We start from the raw sequence: 24,274 nt of genomic DNA, 5'->3' as shown, positions 1-24,274 counted from the left end.
GGAAATGTACTTGTAACCCCCAAAATATAAATATATATATATATATATATATATATATATATATATATATATATATATACTTTAGCAGAGACCCTAGAGAATAAAATGGCGATCGTTTCAATATTTTATGTCACACTGTATTTGCGCAGAAGTCTTTCAAACGCAGTTTTCTGGGAAAAAATACACTTTAATTAATTTTAAAAAAATCTAAACAGTAAGGTAATAAGGTAAGCCCAATTTCTTTGTAGAATGTAAAAGATGATGTTACGCCAAGAATCGTAAACTTTATTCTAAGCAAAAAAATTGTGATTCTCATTTTATCCAGAATCATGCAGCTCTAGCATAAGGATACGAGGTTGGAACTGTATCACAAAAAAAAAAAAAAAGGGGGGGGGGGGATATCACTAACCAGATAAAGGGAAGACAAGGAGGGAAGTACTTAGAGAGGGTGAAGATCTGCTTTAAGCAAGTATAACTTCCATCACAAGGTAAGGGAAAATAAAAACCCTGTAGGATGGGACCATGAGCCAAAGTGGAAGTTTGAAGTCCACTTTTGACCTTGTATCTACAAGCAAGTCAAGTCTAGTTTAGCTGTAGGTACAGTGAATATCTCCTAAAGTTTCACGATTTAAGAGATATTCACATAGCATGCAGCCAGTGACGTTGCCGACGCATGCGCTCTGAAGGGACAGCATACCCTTGCCAAACCTTCAAAGCTCTGTGGCGGGGCTCAGAGTGACCTCATCTTGGCCCCGGCCATTCATACAGCTGGAGAACTGGAACCCAGAAGGGAGACTGGGTGAAGATGGAAGCACCGGGGAGTCATGACAGTGCTGCGCTGTAGGGCTCCATCTGCATGCAAGTCTGTCATATGTGCTAATATGTAGTGCATGAGTGTCCAAGCTGTGACCCTTCAGCTGCTGTGGAACTGCAGGACCAATGAGGTATTGCAAGGCTGACAGTTGCAAGCATGACTTCCAAAGTCAGAGGCATGATTAGAATTCTGCAGCAGCTAGAGGATCGCAACTTGGACACCCATGATAGTGCATACTAGTACATTAGGACTTAAACCTACAGAGGGGCACAATCCCCCCCTTTACCTGGAGTGGTGCTTTAAAAAAATACCGGATGATCCAGCCATGAAGGTCCTTGTTCAAGCACCTCCTGTTAAGCTATGTGCACACTAGGCATTAATTGTGTGCTCCCAATCCAAGCGTTTAGGGTGTCCGGGGGGGGACACAGGTGCAGCGTAGGGTTGCCAACCTCAAACACATTAATTAGACATGTTCTGAAGCTAATTTCATGCAGAAAAGGCACTAATTGAGTTTACTTACCACTCTTAATCAGCCACAGAACCTGTGAAATTAACACGGTTTAGGGTTTAAAGTGATAAAGTCTTATTTTCTTTCATTTCAAAATACCCAACTGCTCTGTGCAGTGGTTTTGCACAGGGCAACCCAGATCCTTCTCTTCTCGGGTCCCTCGCTGGCGCTCCTGGCCCCTCCCCCTTGTCAAATGCCCCCACAGCAAACAGCTTGCTTTGGGGGGCACCCAAGCCAAGCTACTGCTCTAAAGTGGGGTACACACTAGTAGAAAATCTGAGGAAAATTCCCGTCCGAGGTAAAATCGTACGATTTTCGCCTAGTGTGTACACAACTTTCAGCAGCCGATGTCGACATTTTCAACGAAAAAAAAACAGAGGGACAAACGCCAAAATTTTTATCGTCCGTCCCCAGATGATCAATTTTCATTTAATGTGTATGGAGTATGTCCCTGAAAAATCGGATACGAAAGACCGCACATGATCTGAAGTTGCGGACGACCCGGAAGTCTAGGAACAAACGTCCCAAAAAAAAAAAAAAAAAGATGCGAAAATTTAGTGAACATTTATGCTCTGTCAACTAAAATGGTTATGACCACTGAGCAAGAGAGAAAAATCGGAGGATATTTTGTCCGATTTCCGTCAAGTGTGTACGGGCCTTAAGTGTCTATTCAGACATGGAGCCACAGTTCAGCCCCCCCCCTCCCTTATGGGCTCACTGACTTTGACAGCAGCGAGTGCCAATGGCGCTCGCTGCTGTCTCAGCCAATCAGGAGAGAAAGTGCCGGGCAGCCGAGTCTCTCCTGCAACAATGCTGGATCGAAATGGGCTCAGGTAAGTATTAGGGGGGCTGCGGCACACAAGTTTTTTTCTCTTTATGCATAGAATGACTAAACCACTTTCAAGGAATACTAAAATCTTTATTTAAAAATAACATACATATTATACTTACCTGCTCTGTGCAGTGGTTTTGCACAGAGCAACCCTGATCCTCCTCTTTTCCTGGCCCCTCCCTCCTTCCCGCACAGCAAGCAGCACCTGAGCTGAACCCCTGCGGTGTCCATTCAGTGTGGCCCTGCCCCCTCTCTCTCCTCATTGGCTCACTGACTTTGACAGCAGCGGGAGCCAATGGCAACCTGCTTTTATATCAGCCAATCAATAGGCAACCGAGACTCTCATGCAACATCGCTGGATCGAGTTGGGGCTCAGGTAAGTGTTACAGGGGCTCCTGCACACAGAAGTTTTTGATCTTGATGCATAGAATGCATTATAATAAAAAAAAAAAAAAAAAAAACACCTAGACTTTAGAAACACTTTAAATGGATGATGTGGCAAAGCGTTCAGCCCAGCTTCCTGCAGCCTGTCAAAGCCTGTGTCCCACAGAAATACGCTGCAGCTGGACAGCTGAACTCTATCCTGAGCAGTACTCATGTTTAGCAATGTATGTGTTGGTGGAAGGCAGGTATTCTGTATGTCAGGCATCTGTCCCTCAATGCACAGGGTCCTAAATGTGACTAACGCTCCCTGCAGCAGCACATTTTAGCCAGCCACCGACATTGCCAGACTACAGGCGCAGCGCCTGCCACTTCAGGGATCGGACACACAGGGGTTAAACACCTAGTATGTAAGCAGCTTTATAGGGTAAAAGAGGCAAAAAAAGGGGGGAAAAACTAGGGCCCCCCCAAGAGTAATAGGACTTTAAAGGCACCCACTGTTAACCTCAAAGAAATGTACAATACTAAATGTATAAAAACCATACAAAATGTACTTTTGAGATAACATAGTAAAAACACTTTCAATACATAAAAACCATTATGCTTAATCATTTATCTAATGGTTTTATGTATTGAAAGTGTTTTTACTATGCAATTACAATACATTTTGTATGTTTTTTATACACTTAGTATTGTACATTTCTTTATGAGGTGAACAGTGGGTGCCTTGAAAGTCCTATTACTCTTGGGGAGGCCCTCATTTTTCCCCCCTTTTTATGCCTTTCACATTAATTGGATGTGGCACCACCACATTCAGGGCCGTGCGTGTGTGTAGCCATCTAGATTTCTAGGGTGACAACTTTCTCCCAGTTGTTCTCCTGCATGAGCACCTGTACCCCTGGCGGAGCCTGAAGACCGGCATGCCGGCACATAGGAAGGCTGCCCGCCGGCACATAGGAAGGCTACCCGCCGGCACATAGGAAGGCTACCCGCCGGCACATAGGAAGGCTACCCGCCGGCACATAGGAAGGCTGCCCGCCGGCACATAGGAAGGCTGCCCGCCGGCACATAGGAAGGCTGCCGACCGCCATGCCGGCACATAGGAAGGCTGCTGACCGGCATGCCGGCACATAGGAAGGCTGCCGACCGCCATGCCGGCACATAGGAAGGCTGCTGACCGGCATGCCGGCACATAGGAAGGCTGCCGACCGCCATGCCGGCACATAGGAAGGCTGCTGACCGCCATGCCGGCACATAGGAAGGCTGCCCGCCGGCACATAGGAAGGCTGCCCGCCGCCATGCCGGCACCTGTACCCCTGACGGAGCCTAAAGACCGGCATGCCAGCACACAGGAAGGCTGCCGACCGGCACACAAGAAGGCTGCCGACCGCCATGCCGGCACATAGGAAGGCTGCCGTTTTTTCGATCAGGAAGCCGGTCCAGAACAACACTTTGCAGCTGATGCCGGAGCATTCACACAACAATCAGGGGGTGTCTGACAGCAGCACCAGGGTGCAAACATATGCTGTAAAAGATAAATAAACCTTGCATTATGGAAACAGACATGGTATGCTATCACACAATGAAGAAGTATCCAGTGAGGGGTTAGATGAAGAATAGTGGGTGCAATGAAAGGTGAGGTTTGGGGTGGAGAGATCCTATAAGAACAGACAGAAGATAATAGTGGACCACCTTCAGCAGGCGTTCTCCAATGGACAGAAGGAGGTGTGCAGGAGACAATATCCAGAGGCAGATCCTCCCAGGAATCCGGGGACAGAAGACTTCATGAAAGGCGATGCTGGGGACAGACGCTGGGGACAGGGCGCTCACATGACTCCCATCATCCCCGCCACTCCATGGTGTCACTCATGTGATCTCAGCCTGATGAAGGCGATGGCTGGCAGGGGAAGGTCACCAAGCTCTCCGGGGACGGTCGCACGGTCTCCCTCACATGATTCGCCCACACGGAGAGACTCTCCTCGTCATTCCACAGGTGTCTCCCGGCTCCGCCGTCTCTTTCCCCCCTCCCCCCTTATATGTCTCTTTTCTCTTCCATCCTTCCCCCTTCTCTCCGCTTTCTTCCAGCTCCTTCCACTTCCAAGGTAACCCTTCTCCCCGGAGACTGCACCGGCCTGCCCTGCCGTGGGTGTCGTCTCCCTCAGCGACCGGCCTCTAGCCGTCTCTCGGCTCCCCCAAGGCTGTCTCTCCTCAGGAGCATCAACGCTGCAACGCAGTTCAGCTTGAATCGGGACCAATCTAAATACGGGCACGCTTCTTCCAATCAGCGGACGGCGGTCTGGAAGCTGGCCAATCAGGGAGGCAGCTTAACGGGACTGCAAAGGGCTAGGTTGCACCCCGGCGTCCATCTCCACGCCAACGCGCGCACACCTTGCGGGGAAGACCATTCTCGTTGGAGGGGGGAGAGGGGTGACCATTATGCGCAGAAATTCCACTTTCGTTAAGTTTTGCTGTGGATATTAGAGGGTTGTTTAAAACGCTATTGAAGGAACATATTTTGTGTGAAATAGGACTAAATAACGGAGCGTATTGGTTTTATTGTATTATTGAGGTTATGGTGTTCCCCTATTGAGTAGGATGGTTGTGTCCGAGTGGATGGAAGGAGCCTTTGTGTTTGCAGTGATGCTTAGAGCTGATACAGGATGCAGGGCTGTGTGTTGTGGGAAGGAAAAGTGGAAAGATAGTCCTGAGCCTGCTGAAAGAAAGAAGTGTTCTGTGCCCATGCCTTCATCACTGCTACCTCCAGACTTGTATTCTGACCTTCCTAATGGCCGTACACGCCATCACAAAATCAGACGCAAAATACCGCGTTTAACCACTTAAGCCCCGGAAGATTTTACCCCCTTCCTGACCAGGGTCTATTTTGCGATTCGGCACTGCGTGACTTTAACGGACAATTGCGCGGTCGTGCGACGCTGTACCTAAACAAATTTGACGTCCTTTTTTCACACAAACAGAGCTTTCTTTTGGTGGTATTTGATCACCTGTGCGATTTTTTGATAATGCGCTATAAACAAAAAAAGAGCGACAACAAACAACAATATTTTTCACATTTTTTTTCATATGAAATTCCCCCCAAAAAAATGTAAAAATCAACATTTTTTAACATTCTAGGCCAATTTGTTTTCTGCTACCTATGTTGGGTAAAAAAAATCACAAAAAGCGTATTTTGATTGGTTTGCGCAAAAGTTATTGCGTTTACTAACTAAGGGAAAGATTTTTGTAATTTTTGTTGTTTTTTTTTTTTTTTAACGAGTAATGGCGGCGATCTGTGATTTTTTTTTTTTTGCGGGACTGCGACATTGCGGCGGACAGATCGGACCCTTGACTGACATTTTTGACACTTTTGGGGGTACCAGTGACATTACTACAGTAATCAGTGCTATACATATGGCACTGGCAGGGAAGGGGTTAACTTTTTTTGAGAGGGAGGGGTTAAGTGTGTCCCTAGGGGCGTGCTTCTAACTGTGATTGGATGTGGCTTGAGGTGTAAGAACAGAGATCAACGGTCCTACATAGCAGAACCGTATGATTTCCATTCTTAAACAGGGAAGAATGACAGGCGGCTTTGTTTACATTAGCCGCCTGCCTTTCTCCTGCTGTAACAGACAATCGCGAGTGACCGGAGGACATCAGGTCCCCCGGGCACACGTGCGGGGGGTCCGTGACCGAGCGGGAGCATGCCATTGCTGCGCGCGCTCGCTCCCTAGAGCCTCACAGGCTAGCGACATAGTCCTACGTCGCTTTGCCTGTGAGGGACTGACCGCCACAGTAAATAGTCGCGCGGCGGTCGGCAAGTGGTTAAAGCGATCATACGATAATCTGACTGTTAGTACACAGCTTTCAAGAGCCAAACACGATAGTTCATCCGATATTATCCAATCAGACAGGAACAAAAAAAGTTCTCATATGATACCAGATCAGACGATTTTCGTTTAACCTCTACACTCAGGGCCCAGATAGGGGGGACCATCAGACCTCCTGTAGGGGGGCCCAACAGCACGGGGAATCGGTGCGGTTGGGCAGAGGAGCAATTACAGAAGGAAGCGGGTCTCTGCAGCAGCTGAAAGCCAGTTTCTCACCCTCCTGCCAGCTTTCAGCTGCTACGGGGAGGTACACAGGCACAAGGCATCATTCCTGTAATTGCTTCTCTGACACCGATCACCCTCCCTGTTATGCCCCCCTCTCCCCCCCCCCCCCCCCCATCCCCGCAGTGCTGCAGGCTTCCCTGTCCTGTAAAAAAAAATAACACATTCAAAACAAATAAAATAATTTTAAAAACATTTATTAAAAAAATTATATATATTTTTTTAAAAATGTAAAAAACAATAAGCGCTAATTCACACAAGTTCTCTGTTATGTTTGTTGCCGCTAATAATGATTTTAATGATAATGATTTTAGTTTATTTTTAGTGAAAATATTGTCTTGATATATTCGGGGGGGGGGGGCCTTGTCAGTTAGGCTGTACAGGGCCCCGTGATTTCTAACAACGGCCCTGAGTACAGTTGTCATTCGAAATTACAATACAAATATATTCCACCACACTACATCACTTCTACATTTTTATTCTGTCATGCGAGAATTTTCGTAACTTAAGTAAACTTCATTTTCGATATGAGATTAGCATGCAAGAAGAAAAAAAAAAACGGGCGATCATTTGTCCGATAATCTCATCGTGTGTACCAGATATCACATTAATCAATGCATATATTACACATTAGATTACAAGCACTTCAGCTTCGGAAGATTTATCCCCCCTTCATGACCAGGCCATATTTTGTGATACGGCACTGCCTTTTTTTTATCCGACAATTGCGCGGTCTTGCAATGCTGTACCCAAATAAAAATTGATGTCATTTTTTTCCCCCACAAATAGAGCTTTCTTTTGGTGGTATTTGATCACCTCTGCAGTTATTATTTTTAGCGCTATAAACAAAAAAGTTAAAAAAACGCTATAAATAAAACATTTTTTTACTTTCCGCTATAAAGCACATCCAATAAAAAAATGTAAAAAAAAAAATCAAATTTCTTCATCAATTTAGGCCAGTATAGTTACATAGTTAGTCAGGTTGAAAAAAGACAAGTCCATCTGGCTCAACCATGCAGTATCTGGTTTAATATGTATTCTGCTACATGTTTTTGGTAAAATAAAAAATCCCAATAAGCAGAATTTTTATTTATTTTTATACTAGTATTACAGCAATCAGCAACTTAGAGCAGGACTCGGACACCGCGGCAGGCAAATCAGACACCTGACACTTTTGACACTTTTTGGGGACCAGTGACACCAATACAGTGATCAGTGCTAAAAAAAATATACATTGTCACTGTACTAATGACACTGGCAGGGAAGGGGTTTACACTGGGGACAATCAAAGGGTTAAATGTGTTCCCTGGGAGTGCTTGCTAACTGTGTGGGGGATGCTTTGACTAGGGGATGGTAAAGTTCCGTGTTCCTGCTTAGCAGAAACACAAGATCTCCATCTTCCCCTCTCACAGAATGGTGATCTGCCTTGTTTATATAGACAGACCGTCGTTCTGCCTCTCTCAGGAACGATCGCTGGGTGCAGACGAACATCCGGTCCGCCAGACCCGCTAATTGGCTCCCGCTGTGTCCAATCACAGCGGGAGCAGCTCGCTGGCAGCACGCCCCAGACCCGGAAATGTAAATGACGTACAGGTATGTGATCTCACGCTGAAGGGCTGCCCTGCCGCAGTACATGTACGTGGGATGGTCCGGAAGGGATAAAAGTGGAATGAAACACAAAAGCAAATATTTATTATATTGCTTACCAGTTCCTAGATTTTATGGATTAGTTTCCCCTTTTAGGCTTCATTTCTTCTATTTTCATTTGGTGATCCAGCCAGTAAGTCTGTTTTTTTCCCCAAAAGCACAAGCTCTCCAGAAGAATGTATCAGTTTAGAGACAAACCATTTACCACTGACAGGGGTGCTTACAATGATTTTATTTATTCATGTAAAATCTTTATCCCAAAAGGGGAAACAATGTTGCTGTAACTGCTTGTGTAAGGTTGGCCATACATTATGCTAATTTCTTGTACAATTTCCCTTTAGATTACTAAAACGAGGGTTACGCCAGCATCGTTTTTTTTTTTTTTTATCGGCGGGTACCAGTACTACGGTCAAGATACCGAGTACTAATACTTTGTGGTGTGATTTTTGTGTATAGAAAGGGAAAAGCGCCATCTAGTGGGCAGTTTATTAAAAATGTTAGAACCAGTACTGGGACAAGGTCATCTTGAGCCCAGGGTGAACATGTCGAACTGCCCCCCCCTCCCCCCCCAAAGATGTATGAGCATTATGTGTCGGCAAAAATCCCCCCCCACAAAAACACTGAGCAATAATCTGCATGCTTACTTCCAAGCATAAATTCCCCCTCCCAGTACAAATCCACCCCCATGATGAAATTCTCCCCCTCTCAGCAAAAATCTTTGCCCCCCATCCCCCAAATACCCCCAGTTCAAATACCCCTCCCCCCCCAAAAAACGCACCCCTCCTAGCACGATTCCTCTATCCCTAAAAATGCACCCCTCCCAGTACACATCTCCCCCCTCTTACTTCAAATCCCCCTCCCAGCACAAATACCCCCCCCCCCCAAATCCCCACTCTTAGCGCAAAGCTTTTTCCCATCCATTCCCCCTCCCAACACAAATCCCCCTAAATTACCACTCTTAGCAACCCACCCCCCCCCCTAATTTCCCCTCCTAGAACAATACTTACCCCCTACCGTCCACCAAATTTCCCCTTCCAACACAAATTAACTCCCTTCCAATCTCCTTATGGTGTCCCCCCACCTCATAGTGCCCAGGGAAGCTGCCTCTGCTGCCCACCCCTAGTCCCGGCCCTGGTTAGAACTCACAGTACTTATCTGGCCAAATGCTAAATCTGCATAGGTTTCCCGGGCCCACCGATGATAGCAAATCACGGCCACTGAAGGAGCTCACAGGGCTGGAGGAGATGCTCCAGGACCCTGTGGGTATAGGGTGGAAGTGATGTCAGCTTGGGAGTGGACCGCCTCTACATCTCCTCCAGCCCTGTGAGCTCCTCCAGTGGCCGTGATTTGCTATCATTGGCGGGACCGGGACACCTATGCATATTTTGTATTTGGCCAGATATGTACTGAGAGTTCTAACATTTTTATTAAACTGCCCACTGGATGGCGCTTTTCCCTTTCTACACACATAGGAGAAATCTCATGCTATTCGGACATGAATCGCACCTCATTCCTGTTCAAATCGCATGCGATTAATTGCAGTGTGATTTGTGCCCTTTCATTTTGTATTGATGCAAATCACACCAAAAAATATTGGTTTGCGGTGTCAGGAGCATTTGCGCGAGTATTGTCACCAATATCAGTATCGGTATTGATGCATTGCTAACTAAAACCATATAATATGAGGTCAAACCTAAACACTTTCAATTACTGCAGTGTGAGCCTGAAGTTTGGCTTCCATTTGTTAGTGGTTTTAAATCTGCTAGTACATTTAATATTCCCTTCCCCTCAGACTGGGGGGGGGGGGGGGGGGGGAATACCGCCTGCTGTGTCTCCTGTTCTCCTTCATCCAGAGTGGGGGCACTCTAATACAGGAGGTGTGTTAGTAGCCAGATCCCCAGGTGAAAACAGAGGGGAAAAAGCCAAAGAAAAGAAAACTAATGCAGCCACCACATCTAATAATTGATAAGCTGCAATAAGCGGTCAATTCATCAATGTAAGATATTAAATGTGAGGTAAATACCCAAATAAAATGTTTGTCCTTTTTTTCCCCACAAATAGAGCGATAACCTCTGCTGTTTATATTTTTTGCGCTATAAACAAAAAAAAAAGACCGACAATTAAAAAAAAAAAAAAAAAAAAACAATCTATTTATCTATTTTTACTTTCTGCTATAAAACATTTTCATAAAATGTAAAAAATAGAATTTCATCATCAATTTAGGCCAATATAAATTCTGCTACATATCTTTGGTAAAAAAAAAAAAAAATCTCAATAAGCGTTTATTAATCACTTTATGTCTGCCTGCGGTAATATTACTGCGGCAAAGTGGCTTGTTATCGTCTGACGACGTAGTACTACGTCGTCAGACACTCCCCCTTCTCGGCGGCGCGCGTGCGCCGCCGGAGGCTCGCTCCCGCTGTATTCAGTCACAGCGGGAGTCGGGCCAGGGGAGGAGCAGCGGCGATTGCCGCTGCTCTTCCCCGATCGTCGGGGATCTAGTGTGGAGATCCGCCTGCTTGTGTAAACACAAGCGGGCGGATCTCCTAAGTGACAGGCAGGGTCAGATTGCAGGGTTAAGCATAGCTGAACCCTGGATGTGTCCTTGTGTCACTCAGTCACCTCCCCCCACACACGTCAGTAAGCACCAGGCATACATTAACCCCTCCCTCTCCAATAAAATTAACCCCTTCCCTGCCAGTGTCATTTTTACAGTAACAGTGCATATATATAGCACTGATTACTGTAGTAATGTCACTGGTACCCCCAAAAGTGTCAAAAATGTCAGTCAAGGGTCCGATCTGTTCCGCCGCAATGCCGCAGTCCCGCAAAAAAAAATCGCAGATCGCCACCATTACGCGTTAAAAAAAAAACTCCAAAAATGACAGAAATCTTTCCCTTTGTTAGTAAACGCAATAACTTTTGCGCAAACCAATCAAAATACGCTTATTGTGAATTTTTTTACCAAACATAGGTAGCAGAAAACAAATTGGCCAAAAATTTAAAAAAATTTAGATTTTTACATTTTTTTGGGGGGAATTTCATATAAAAAATGTGAAAAATATTGTTGTTTTTTTTAAATTTACGCTATTTTTTTGTTTATAGTGCAAAAAGTAAAAATCGCACAGGTGATCAAATACCACCAAAAGAATGCTCTGTTTGTGGGAAAAAAGGACATAAATTTCGTTTGGGTATGGCGTTGCATGACTGCGCAATTGTCAGTTAAAGTCGCACAGCGCCGAATCGCAAAAAGTGTCCCAGACGTAAGACAGCAAAATCCTCTAGTGGTAAAGTGGTTAATTGATTTGCACAAAAGTTATAGTGTCTACAAACTATGGGTTTCCTGCAATCGCATTTTAGTGTGAACAGACCCTTAATATATGTTTGTAAACAACACTGCACCAAACCGCGATTATACAAAGATACAAAGGGCTCAATTCACTATACTGCATGCAATATGGAGGTCACGTGACCCATTTATCAGAAATATTGCGCGAGATAATAAAGGAGTCAAATTCGTCAAAGAAAAATGCTGAATGTGCGGTAAATACCCTAAAAAATATATGAGATAAATGTATAAGGTTTACGACCTGACCAGACCATTTTTTTGAGATACGGCACTGCGATACTTTAACTGACAATTGTGCGGTCGTTTGATGCTGTATCCAAAAAAAAATGTTTTTTTCCCCACAAATAGAGCTTCCTTTTGGTGGCATTTCATCACCTCTGTAGTTTTTATTTTGTGCGCTATAAACAAAAAAAGACCGACAATTTTGGAAAAAAAAAAATATTTTTGACTTTTTGCTATGAAACCTACCCCGAAAAAAAAAAAAAAAAAAATATATATATATATATATATATATATATATATATATATATATATATATATATATAAAAATCTAATCAATTTAGGCCAATATGTATTTTGCTACATATTTTTGGTAAAAGAAAATCCCACTAAGTGTATATTGAGGGTGAGGGGAGTCTGCCATTAATGGCTATCTAATTTATGTCTGCTATTGTACCTGTCCATGTCGTGCCCGCTTCTCTACACCAATCATTTCATCCCAAGCCACTTCATTCCCACTTCATTTCCATCAATTGTTACTATGCGCAGCAACTTTTGCTTGTCCCAAAATGATCGGTGGCTGCTGCGTGGCTGCAATTAGCCCTCTCTCTTCCACTGTGCCTGCATTCAAGGCAGCAATTTACATGCAATAAAAAGGGCAGTTGTTAGATCACCAAACCTCCTCCTCTTATCAGCGCCCTCTACAGTTCAAATAAAAAACAGCCTGTGCGGGTGCAGCTTGGGAGATGCACAAGACTGCACTACTAAGCTGCCTGGCTGTGTGGGATTGGCTTCCAGGAGGAAGAGAAAAGACACGTGCCATGGCAGCCAGCAGACCATCTTTGCTAAGCAAGTAAAACAGAAAAGCATAAACGAATGTTATTATTAATTGCCAAAACATTAAGAAACTATCCTTGGCACAGAAAGAATAGTATGAAGTCACTCCTGGACTGTTAATGCTGGGTTTTGTGTTACTTTTTCAGCCAACTTCTTTAGCAAGTGAAGCGTAAAAGCCTAAGGTAATCTCATAACTTGACTAACTGACGAAAACATTAAAAGCCTGTATTCTCGGGCACAGTAATAAGAATGGTGTAACTTATTTTGGTGTGGCCAATCACTCACCTCTGGATTGGTAATGCTGGGAATTGGTCAGTCATCTTTTTTAGCAAGTCAACCACAAACGTTTTAAATATTCTCTGCAATTCCGACAGTGGGAGTGCTAGAAAAAGAAAAAAAAAAAAACGAACATTTGCAATGTTGCATGTTCAATTACTAAAATTCAAATATAAAATTTTTGAAAATGTTGTATCTAATGTTTTATGTACATTTTTTCCGAGTAAACTTAACACAGTGATGGTTCCAAGCCAGCTCCAAGTTGCTGTAAATAATATATTACTATAAAATATTGATCGACCGATATAATTTTTTTACCTCTGATACCAATATTTTGGTCATCGGATATCGGTATCGGCCGATAAATTTAATGTCTACAGGTACTGTGGTGGAGGGATCTGGGGGTCTAAAAGACCCCAAACGCCTCCTCTGCACTTAAAAGCATTCAAAATGCCAAGTTTGGCTGTTTTGAATGCTGTAAATTTTTTTAATTCGGCGCCGCCAGTACCCGGAAGTGATGTCAGGTCATGACATCACTTCCGGGTACTCGGAGGCGCCAAATTCAAAGAAATTGAGACCCGGTCAGACGGCGGCGGTGCAGATGGAGATCTGATCAGACGGCGGCGGTGAAGGTAAGATGCCCGGGTCTCCTGGTGGGACAGGACATCCCCTCCCGCTCCTTGGAATGACAGCTGAGCGGCTTCTCAGCCGCATCGGTTGTCATTACAAGACAGCCGACCGTTGGCTATGAACACCAGTACCGGGGTGATGCCTCTAGCTGCAGGCATCACCCCGGTACAAGGACTTTCCTGAAATATCGGCAATATCGGTAAATCAAAAGGCCGATTCCGATATATTGGGCAAAGTGCATATCAGCCCTCGATATATCGGCTTTGCCGATAATTGGTCGATCGCTACTATAAAATATAAACAGCACTCTCAAGCACTAATACTAGTGATAATGTCCATCAAACCAGTGAACTGTAGTAAGTGACATATTCGTGAAATAATTCCAACTCCTCCAAAGTGTGAATGGTGATAAGTGATCTTCCACCACCTAAATCTGGAATGCCTACTCACCAGAAGTAGAAATAATTTAAATGTGTCCAGCCATTAGAGTCTTCCACACGCTAATAAATATCTTCCTTTTTATATACACTTTGCAGCTGATCTCCAGATTATATATCATAAAATACAAAGAACAGAGGGCTCCTCGTAGTGGAATATTGCCGTTTAATAGATATCCACATAAAGGATTAAAAACTTACAAGACAATTGAAAGTTGTAAGGCCATTCAATAAGCAGGGACGCCGTTCTGCATTTCACCTGTGTTCCAAGTAGAGGAAGTGACGTTTCACGTTGTATCAACCCAAGCTCCAAGTTAGCACCATTTTCTGAAGCCATCTCCAAGTCAGCTGTCAACAAGCAAGATGTCCTCTAGCAGCATTACCCTATTTCTGATGCCATGCCAAAGTCAACATACACCAAGCAAGATGCAACACAGAACTGTCCTCCAGCAACAGTGTCCCATTCCTGATACCATCCCCTGGTGAACCTTCACCAAGCAAGATGTAACATAGAGCTATTCTCCAGAAGTTGACAACGGGGGAGCCTTTGAGGCAAGCATGCCAAATTTTTAAAAACTGAGCCCACATAATTTTTTTGCGCCTTAAAGCCTTGTGTTATTAATTTTATTTCCTTTCAAAATAAAGAAAAAATAATAATTTTACCCTTAAAAACAGATCTCCCTCAAACACAAATTGCATCACCAGATCAACAGGCGACAAGCTGAACACAACACAGAAAAACAGTCTTAACAGTGTTAAAGCCTAGTCTGATGTAACAATATTTTTAACAAGTATGCTACTACACTTGTATTTTGCAAAGGCATTTCAGGTAATAGTATTTTGTGTGACCGATAGGCTGTTAACAATAGGAATTATAAGCTACCAAAAAGGACTGTATCCACCTGGATCAGCTCCTGGTCAGCAAAATTATGCCTGCAAAAACATTCTACTGCTTCAAACTCTGCACATTCTGCAATGTTTAAGTGTGTATTTTAGTGGCCGGGGGTTTGATTTACTAAAAATGGTGCACTCAGAATCCATACAGCTGTGTATAGAAGCCAATCATCTTCCAATTTCAACTTTTTCAGTTAAGCTTTGGCAATAAAATCTTTAAGCTGATAGCCCTAACAGTGGACAGGTCAACTTTTTTCGGCTCCTGGGGCGCGATTTGACCGAATTCTCCACCGGCATCCTGATCTTGGGTGAAGACTTTAACGTGCCCCTTAATCTCCTCTTGGATACCTCTACGGGCACCTCTGCCCTCCCATACAGAGCTCTGCGTCAAATAAATTCGCAACTTCAGAACCTACAACTTTACTACTCTTGGCGATTCCTATACCCGAAAGAACGGGACTACACCTTTTTTTTCTGCCCCACATGCCAAATTCTCTAGGTTGGACTACTTTTTTATCTCTCAAACAGACCTTACATTCTTGACATCAGTGACCATTGAGCCAATGATACTATCCGATCACCAGCCGATAACACTTACGTTGACCCTCCCAGAACGAGAAATGGGCAGTAAAATATGGAGACTCAACTCTTCCCTGTTAAGGGAGATGGCGATGATTGCAGATCTTGCGGTCAAACTGCGTGACTTTTTCCTTATCAATGACGTGGACTCCCTGATGCAATGGGAAGCTCACAAATGTGTTATTAGGGGGGGTTTCTGTCCCTGGCAGTGGCAAGGAAGCGATCCCACCAGGACATGATTAACTCATTACTCATACGGATTCAGGTACTGGAAAAGGCTCACAAACGGAGCTAACGAAGGCCAGATCCCAACTCCTAGAGACCTTAGACAAGAAATTGCAGAGGCAACATACACTACACCAAAAAAATTTCTACAAACAGGACAATAAAAGCAGTCGACTCTTGGCCAGGGCAGCCCAGACCTAAAAAGGGAGATCCACGGTACACTGTATCAGAGACTCCCAGGGTCACAAGCAGTGCTCAAATGCCGCTATTTCCAAGCAGTTTGAGAATTTCTACAAATCTCTATACAACTTGAATGGATCCCCCAACCACTCCCCTAAACAGGCTTCGAGGGTGCAATTGATTAATGATTTCCTCATCCAATTCGGTTCCCCACCCATCCCTGAATCTGAGGCCTCCCAGCTTGAGACTTCGATTTCTGGGGAGGAACTTAATAGAGCAGTTCGTAAATGAAACCGGGTAAAAGTCCAGGCCCAGATGGTCTTACTCTTCAGTACTATAAGTACCCTTCCTTTTCTCTTCTTAGCCACCCAATCTAACAGGCGCACCTTCAGCTCACATCCATCATGCAGTTTCATATGTGTGGCGGGCGTCGTCCAACATTGTGGGTGGCTGCCCGAGATGTGCTATTTCAGCCGCAAGTCCTACTAATCAGTTATGGTGTGAGCCAACTAGTATATCTCTTTCAAATACTCGGATTGTTATATATGTTAAATTCAATTGAAACCTGTTTGATGTACTCAAAAAATCTCTCTTTATGTGTATTGCTTATGCCCTTGTACTTCAGCTTGTACTTTTGTTCATTGTACAATTTATCATTTGCAATAAAATATTATGGGAAAAAAAAAACCTTGAAGCTGATTGGTTTCTATGCAGAGTTTCACCAGATTTTCTACTCTTCAGTTTTAGTAAATTACCCCCATTTGACCAAACAGGCACGATTAGAGGTTGTTATTAGGTGGTGGTGACATAGGGAGACATGAGCATATGACCCATCCTAAAAGTAACTAAGCTACTTCATTTTCATATATTCTACTGTTGTAACTTGTAACTGTTATTGATACTGTTATTGTATGTGCAGACATGCCTCATCCAAGCACTGCATTTGCCAGATCTGTAATATCTTGCTTTGTTATGTCTTCCGCACCTGCAGAGTCAGATGCTACTTATATGTTTTCTTGACAAAGAGTCTACCTTTGCCCTCTGCCTGGTATTTGAGCAATTCATAGAAAATGCCTTTCATTTTATGTAGAAACCCAAGAATTGTATTTCTTTACTTCCCTTTCATTACTATTTGTAAAGCTGAAGAAGTACATAAAAGAAAGGGGAAAAGGGAGAGGGGGAAGGTCTTAGCCAGACGGCAGCTCTTAATCATTTTAGTGACTTGCTGAAATTGCTGTGCACATTGATGTAGTTGGGAACCCAGGGAGTGGAATGATGTGCACAGAGAGGCATGACAGATAGAAATGAATCATTAAAAGAGAAGCAAGGGTTTTTTTTTGTCAGGAAATCATACTTACCTAGGTGGATGCAGCATCAGTCCGATGCTGCAGATTTCCTCCGCCTGTCTAAGATTGAGAATTGAGCGATCAAAGACCGCTGATCGCTCAGTTCTCGGTGCTCTGTAAGCAGAGAGCTGATGACTGTCAGTCACCGTTTCCTGCTCTGCCCCCCCCCCCCGTGCTCACTGCAGCGCTGAGCTGCTGAAGTGGCTGGCTCAGGCTCTCTGCGGCTCGTTGAGTGGCTGAGCCAGGCAGGGCCGGTGCTACCACTAGGCGAACTAGGCAGCCGCCTAGGGCGCACTGCCACCTAGGGGGCACAGTTATGGCTAGTGCCACAATCCTCTCCTGTCACCTCCTCATCCCCGGTGGATGTCACCTCTAGAGAGGGGTGCTGTGTGTGCAGGAAGGGGGTGTAGTGTTAAAGGGGGGCAGTGTGCAGGAAGGGGGGGCAGTGTGTACAGGAAGGGAGGTGTAGAATTAAAGAGGGCAGTGTATACAGGAAGGGGGTGTAGGGTTAAAGGGGGGGGGCAATATGTAGAGGTTTTTTTGGGGTGGGGGTGCAAGTAACTGGTCTTGCCTAGGCCGAAAAATAATCTAGCACCAGCCCTGGAGCCAGGTACCAGGTCCAGGCTCTTGGGTGGATCCCATGATCTTTCCCCAGCCTGGACCGGCTTTGTGACATCAGTTGACAGCGGGCTTTAGCCTGCTTTCTACTGAAAACGGATCCTAGGAGTGCAGAAGGAACTGCAGTCCTGTGATCCAGCCAGACAAGCTTTGGCTGTACTTCTCCTTTAATGACAGCTCAAACTAGGTAATTTTTATTTAATATTTGACCTACCGAGATGTGGTCCAATGGAGGCACCTTGGTGGGCAGATCTGAGTCTGAATAAGGAATCTGCACAAAAACAAGAATTGGCAAATACATATCTATCTGTAGAAAACAGGTTAGATACTGGAACTCACAGATTCATTCATTCACAGATCAAACCTAACTACACTATTAGAGCAATTTGTCACAAATTCAAGCAGTACCCTTCAGGAGCATTCTGGTTAATGGTGTAATTGAAAGCCATTTACCTAAGAAAAGACTCACAAGGAAAAAGAAAATGCCTGGAAAAATTTGTCTTAGGATGAACTCCTTTCTAACTTGTTTGAATGCTTTCAACTTCAAAGCATATAATGGAGTGTACTGGCATAGTGCATAGCTTCTTTAAAGGAAATTAAAACTTTATGTACAGTAGCATATATTAAAAAAAGGCACCATTAAATCAGGAATTTAATGGAAATTAAAAAAAAGGACTGCATGCACACATTAGAATCCTTGTACAGTAACATATAAAATGTGATGCATGAAAACAGGAAATGGTACCAATATCCAGGGTTTTGGTGTAGTAATTCATCAGTCCACAACCAATCTGAACTAAAACTCTCAACAAAAATTGACTGACTAAACATTAAAATAACTATATTTTTTATATTGTGCAGGTCTACTTCCCACAAATATAAAATATCTAACTCAAAAAATGATGACAATAATAATGGCAACGTTTTTTTCAAAAATTATATAAATAGACAAATAATTTTTTAAAGTATGCATGAGGTACACATCAATGCGCAATTAGTGCATATGTGACCCGCACCTCTGTGAAAGCTGCAATAAATGTGAACAGAAAATAATTAATATATTCAAAAAACAATCTGATAAGATAAGCATGTGCCAATTTCAAACAAACAAAAAAAGTATATTGCATACAGAATATATGTAAATTAGGGTGCCAAGTCCATGATGACATATCCGAACAGTATGCAAAGCAAATTTAGCTCCACCTTAAACACACTTAGCCTCTTACCGGATGGTGTTGATCTCTTTTGGGATCAAAGATCAAAAACACTAAAAGTGTGTATGCCTTTTAAAAGCCACATATGGGTGCAAAGGCGGTCCTCTGGAACTCCAGCCACCCAGATAGCAAGGGTTTATATTCAACCTCAAAAAGGAATCCAAAGAGATTAAAAAAAAACAAAAAAAAAACAATGTTGGTAACATGAGGTCATAAAGAATACTTTTCACTGACAAGATCAAGCACTAATCATGCAGGGAGCACATGCATGGGCTTCATAAAGCCAGAATACTGAATTATTTATCTAATAGCTCGTTTCCACTGAGCGGTACGGTATGGTTTGGTTCGGTACGGTACGCTATTTTTGCCGTTTCCATTGTGAATGGTACCCTAATTCCGAACCGCACCGTACCACTTTTTTGGGACCCTTTCGTTGGGGTACCAAGCACATTAGTACTGTACCAACAGGGTGGAGCTACACTCTGCAGAACTTTGATTGGTTGACAGAGAATCGGCTTTCCTGCTACACCATGCCTATCATGAAAGGGTACTATTGGCAGTGGAAACGCAAGGTTTACCATTCCGAACCGTACCATACTGAACCGAACCGTACCATACCGTACCACTCAGTGGAAACGAGGCATTAGTAGCAGTGTGTATACACATACTACCTCCATAGAACAGGTCATAAAAATAACATATAGTTCAGTCCTCTACATCTCTGGATACCTGGACAGCCTGAGCAGATTTTCCCAAATTTATTTGGACAGTCCTAGAGGCGTATGGCATTTTATACATGGGTGGAGCATTGTTTACAAGGTCTATTTAGAAACTAAGCGTAGGGTGAGCTGATGCCTTCCATTTTATTGCTTGAGCTTTTTTTTTGCATTAAAATAAAATAGGAACCGAATTAGAGTTTTTTGTGAACCATGGCGCTCCTCCTCAGGAAAGTCTCCCAACAGGCACTGATTACGAACACAAATATTAGGGAGTGCAAACTTCTCTTCCGGGAATTTCGTAATATTGACCCAGAAGTTTCTAACTTACAGACACGCCCAGGAGATATAAAAAAAAGTCCCCCAAAAAAAAAGTAATGACATCTTGGGCATTCCAGAGAGGCCATTTTCTCAATTTTATGCAATATACTAGGGGTATAATAGATTCTGTGCAAGTATTTAATCTGGATCAGTTTGTCTCCTGCTGAGATGACCATTGGAAGTCAAGTCTCAACAATTTCTTTCCAAGCCTCTTCAACCAGTGATGGAATGTCAATTTGCCACTGTGTCTTTATTTTCTTCATCCTTTAAGAGGAGTAGGAGAATAGAGTAAATTAGTATCAAGAAATCAATTTGGAATGGTCATCCTCAATCAAAATTCTTTCAAGATTAGAGGGCTGCAAGGAAACATCCTTTAGCCCAAACCACAAAGCAATTGTCTGCCATAGTTGCAAATATGAGAACAAATATTAGTCCGGGACTCCAAACTCTACAGGGAGGGACAGGCAGGGTTTAACAACATTATTAGCAAACAGCTGGTGGGCATAGTTAAGGTCATAACTCGCCCAGCAACTCACACCCGAGAGTTTATATACTGTAGCTCCTTCAAATTTGTGTTTTATCACATCAGAGCATTTGGACACTTAATAAGCGACATATGAAACCAGACAAGATTGCTTTAATGGAGGAATAAAGTAACACATGACATGGCAGAAAAGAAACAATCTGACATGGTAATGTAGAACAATCAAAATTCCAAAAACGAATCAGATACAGCGCCAAGCAAAACAAGCAGCATAATTAAAGTAAATACCTGTAGGTCGGACAGAAGAATTATCAGAGCGGTCAAATTGATATAGCTCCCAGTGAGACCCAGGGAGAAGGGAAGAATAAAACAGAGAAGGATGAAAAGAAAAAGATAGGTGAGGGAAAGGGGGGGGGGTATAAGGATTAGCAAGAAATCTGGGGAACACTGGGCTGGAGGGGGATTGCAATGGGAACAGATGCATTATTTAGGTCTGGAAAGAGCCACCAATGGATATGTGTCAAATGGGCCAGCAAGTACAGAAGTCAATCTACTGATCAACCTCTGTACAACTGCCCTGTTGGATTTCCCCTTCTTCATTAGCACTGCAGGCTATAGCCTCCAATGCTAGTTTGTGTATTCTGGCGGTGGGAAAGTCTCCCCAATGTCAGAATACAATAGCTCAGCTAGAGGATTCCTCCATCCACATACCAACATCGCAGGATCCCTGGACAGGTAAGTGTCCTTATATTAAAAGTCAGCAGCTACAGTAGTTGCTGACTTTTATTTTTACAAGCTGGAACTCCACTTTTAGGTAAAAAAGAACCATTCAGCCTTTACAACCTCTTTAAAGTGGTTGTAAAGCCACATGTAAAGTTTCTCCAATCCCCTGTTAGATAATTCTATGTTCCCCATAGTGTATCATTTTTTAAAACAGGAAGCCGCTGTGTACCTTATTCCATAGCACCGATCGGCGCTCACTTGACCACCCAGCTCTCTCCTTTTCCAGGCTATCAGCTACAGTGGGAGGGGCCGAGAACACAGCTCTTGGGTGGCAGCGGTCTGCACTGGAAAAGTGTCCTGTGCATCTTCTAGTCCGTTTCAGTTGCAAATTCAGCCAAAAATGTGGACCTGATTCGCACCAGAAATGGAGAACAGGAACGCACTGGACCCCCTGCTGTGAGCTGCGGCCACAGCTAGTATGAACTCAGCCTTAAACTGTTGTGTTAAAGCATATAAGTAACTCTGTCAATGAACAGTTACTTGTCAACCTGACTGAGCTTCCAGCCCTCGATTTATCACAATGCCAAAAAATCTTCTGCATGCAACACACCCAAGATTTCCCCTGAACATTGTGTGGGTCCACCTACCAGCCCTTCTGTCATTATTATTATTATTATTATTATACAGGATTTATATAGCGCCAACAGTTTTTGTGCAGCACTTTACAATGTGGGGGAAGACAATACAGTTACAGTACAATTAAATACAGGAGGAAACGGAGGGCCCTGCTCGTTAGAGCTTACAATCTAGAAGGATCATGTACTCAAGTGATGTATGGGCCAGCTGAAGGAACCCCAGCATGCTCCTGTCAGGATGCAGAATATTTTTCAGACACAACAAAATCAGATTTCAGAAATTATATTTTTTTGCAAGTTCTTTAATAATGTTTATCAAATTTTTGGCACAATATGAAATCTATAGGGGTTGATTTACTGAAATCAGGGAGTGCAAAATGTTGTGCAGCTGTGCATGGTAGCCAATTAGCTTCTAACTTTAGCTTGTTCAATTAAGATTTGAAAAAAAAAACCTCTAAGCTGATCAGTTTCTCTGAAGGGCTGCACCAGATTTTGCACTCTCAAGTTTTAGTAAATCAATCATAGTTTTTTGAAATGTATCATAAATGATAATTGATTGATCAATATAAATACAAACATCCCTTGATTAGGAATTAGGTAAGCGTTGGTAGAATGCTTTTAAAACTTTTTCTTTTTTTTTTTTTTTTAACTGATAGGAGAAGCCAATGTCAATCAGGAACTGTTCTGCTTGTAAACAACTCACCAGTGCATGAACAGCGATCAAAATCTCTGCTCCAGTTTATATCCAAAGATTCTATTATTCCCTCGTTGCCCATTTGCCTCTTGCAAAGTACAGAGAAGGTTAGGCATGCTGTCAATCACAGCCTGCACATCAAAAACATCTCTGCCCTTTCTGTGCCGGTCAAATGCCGCTGTTGTCAGCAAATATCAGAGGCCAGAAGGAGTAGTTAGAGATGGAGATGCTGTTGACTTTTGGGAAAAGGTCAATATCTGCATATCAATGACAGCGTTGTTTAGTCCTCTTAGAATGACCATACATGGTTAGTTTGTCAGTAAGCAGGCTGAATGAAAAAAGACTAATAGATTCCCCATCCACACAAATTAAGTGGATGTAAGAATTTCCCCCCTGCTGGGACATTGTATTGTGACAGCAGCAACCATCGCTGTCAGAATATACTAATCAGTGTGTAAGGGTAGGCAGGTGACACTCCCTCCATCTTTCCCTTCTCATTGGGCGTCAAGCAAGGGTCACATAAGGGGCCTACCCTGGGGTTGGTTATTCTGGGCTACGCTAGGCACTTTGAACAGAGTCACTGCTTAAAGAGGAAGTAAACCCTTCTCTGCAACTTTTGCCTATAGGTAAGCCTATAATAAGGCTTACCTATAGGTACTGTAAATATCTCCTAAACGTGTACCGTTTAGGAGATATTTACATTGAATGCAGCCGATGACGTCATCGGCGCATGCACTCTGCAGGAACGGCCACCCGTGCCGTTCCTTCAGAGCCCTATGCCATGAACGGCGGCTCCCGTGCGCATGCGTGGGAGTAATGTGATCACGGGTCCGGCCAATCAGATGGCCGGATGCCGCGATCCCGGAAGACAGGTAAGCGGGCGGCACGGCAGGGGCTCGTTCTAAGGTAAGTATTTAATAATGAGCTAGTATGCGATGCATACTAGCTCATTATGTGTTTCTCTTTCAGGTTGGGAAAAACATTTTTTTTTTATGAGTTTACAACCTCTTTAACACATGGGGTACCTTTACTTTTGTGCTGAGCAAGGTGTACTCTGAATTTTTTAATTTTAGCCGTATTTTAGTAGACTAAAATAGTGTTCATTTAGTCTACGAAAATATTTTCATCTGCAAAATTAACACTGCTATCACAGTAATATTTAGGAGGAACACACAGAGCCAAAGCCCTCTCCACCTGTCCAGCATATCTCCGCTATCTAACTCCCAGTAACGGGAATGGGACCCGCCGTATGCCAAGCACGGGCTCCATGAGCGCACTTACTGTACCTAAGCTCTTCTGTACCTTGGCAAAGGCTTGGGACCTCTGCCCTGCAAGTTTGCTCCCTTTACTATTGGAGTTAGACTGATCATGCAGAGAGTGCCAACAACAAATCCTCCTGCAAGAGGTTATCCCACCTGTCACACTTTCAACAGGCTGCATGGGAAACCTTCAATACCCTTAGTAACCATTTGCCGTTTACTGTACCTCTTGTGCTACTGTCTTCATATCCCATGTGTTTTACTGACCAAAGCTGAAGACCATGTGTAAAATCTGTCAGATACTTGCATTACACCTCTTTAGTAACTTCAGACCAGGCAAGGAAAAAAGT

At 43.5% G+C, this 24,274-nt stretch overlaps 1 protein-coding gene across 1 annotated transcript in view; it reads right to left on the bottom strand.

Moving 5' to 3' along the window:
- Positions 1-4,573, bottom strand: part of B4GALNT4 (beta-1,4-N-acetyl-galactosaminyltransferase 4) — a 192,209-nt gene extending 187,636 nt beyond the window's left edge. The window contains exon 1 of the mRNA XM_082269845.1: positions 4,228-4,573. The gene's annotated coding sequence lies outside the window, so the exon portion shown is untranslated. The remainder of the gene's footprint in view (positions 1-4,227) is intronic.
- Positions 4,574-24,274: the final 19,701 nt, after the last annotated feature.

This window comes from Pelophylax lessonae, assembly GCF_965119305.1.
Source record: "Pelophylax lessonae genome assembly, chromosome: 10".
NCBI classification, from domain to species: domain Eukaryota; kingdom Metazoa; phylum Chordata; class Amphibia; order Anura; family Ranidae; genus Pelophylax; species Pelophylax lessonae.
Note: the sequence above shows the minus strand (reverse complement) of the source record. Positions and strands in the feature narration are given on the sequence as shown.